The following is a 1,840-nucleotide window of genomic DNA, read 5'->3' on the forward strand; positions in this document are numbered from 1 at the left end:
ATGGATGACATTATACAGTGAAGGGTGTTTGAGGACAGAGTCTTGGAAGAAAGAAGAGTGAGTGGTGGGCCATAGATTGGTGGAGTTCAGAGTGCCTGTATTGGTCTCTGACCTTGTTACCAATCCCTTCTGCATGTGCTTTCTGTCAGAATTTACCACCTTTCTCTCCCATCCCATGGTGGGCTTCAGTGTGCACTGAAAGAAGCATACAGGAGATTCCTTCTTCAATTGGATCTTCTATCAAAATCAAGTTCTCAGCATGGCACTTAGATTGCTGGTAACTTGATCTATTTTTTGCATTGCATTTCAGACTTTTTACCCACCCCTAACTCACATACATACTTCTTTTTCTAAAGATTTTATTTCAGAGAGAGAGCACGTGCATACAGTGCAGGAGCAGGGGGCGTCAGGGGCAGAGGAGTAGAAGGGAGAGAGGGTGAGTCGGAGTGGGAGGAGGAGGGGAGCAGAGAGACCAGCACATTTCCCGAAGAGCAGAAAGCCCAATATGGGACTCGATCCCTGGACCCTGGGATCATGATCTGAGTTGAAGGCAGATGTTAACTGACTGAGTCACCCAGGTGCCCCATCACATACATACTTCTTAACTTGTAACTTGAGTTACCAGTTAGAGCCTGTGCAGCAAACAGATGGCAAAATCAAAGGAATTAAGGAAAAGTTTAGTAAAGGGAGAAGGTGCAATGGCTTCGGTAGGCTTAAGGGAACTGACACAGTGTGAGGAAGTATTTCAAAGTGGGACATGCGGGGACAAAAGGAGGTGGAAGTTATGAGAAGATGGGGAGTTATAGCCGTGGGAGTAGGTCTGTGTGATAAGAGCTGCCACCTTGGGGAGAGCATGGCCATGGCCAAGCATCACCAGGGACTGATGCCGCGAGGTAAATTCTCTGATCTCTCTCTTCTCCCACCTTCCTGCCACTGTCAACCATTGGTAGAACAATATGAAAGCCAGACAGCAAGGGAGGCCACATGGTACCATCAGTAGGGGTCAGCTTGCTGGGAGCAAATAGCCCAGTAGGAAAGTGTGGAGAGTACGACTGGAAGGGTAGGAGGGATAGGTGCCACATTTGATTTCCTGTTTTATCTTTTTTTTTTTTTTTTCCCTACTCCCACTAGGGACATGTTATTTTACCCTTCCTTATACTACTTAGACACTGGCTTCTTCTTGCTTTTTGTGATCTCTAATAGATGGGAATGGGTGTTTTAAAGGCACTAAGGACTTGCCAAAAGTGTCTCACCTTTTATTTCCTTTTGTTCTTCCTCCTTCATCTTTTTTTTTTCTTCTGCCTTCATCTTAAGCTGTGGATTGTTAGAAGAACTTCAAGGGAAGAAAGGCAGAAGGCAAAAAAGACAGATGCTTAGACTAGGAGATTGCCTCTTAAGTCTGTGCACAAGGAGGTGATCCTACACATGATTGAGAGTCTGGCTATTAAATGGGATCAAGAATTTAGCTTGAGCAGCTCTGTATTTTCAGTCGTTTTTTTCCCTTAAAGCCACCAGTAAATATCACATTGTGGTAGACTCTCCTGGCTGCCTACCTAACGTTATTGCTGAATTTTCCCCTTAGAAACAGACTTCTTTTGTTTCAGTATTTGTAGCCAAGGGCTTTTGGAAAGGCTGGTCCTTCGTAGCACCAGGAGTGAATCTGCATGGGTCTAAGAAGCTAATTGACGTGTGGCAGGATGCTAAGTACTGTATTTATACTCTAAAGACAGGCTGTAGATCATCCATGGAGAATTTCAAATGATTGATATTCAAAACAAGTATGGTAACTCTGAGTCCATTACCCACATCAAGAATATATAAGAAGAAGCAAGGATATTCA

The sequence above is a fragment of the Neovison vison genome, chromosome 1 (assembly GCF_020171115.1).
Source record: "Neovison vison isolate M4711 chromosome 1, ASM_NN_V1, whole genome shotgun sequence".
Lineage (NCBI taxonomy): Eukaryota > Metazoa > Chordata > Mammalia > Carnivora > Mustelidae > Neogale > Neogale vison.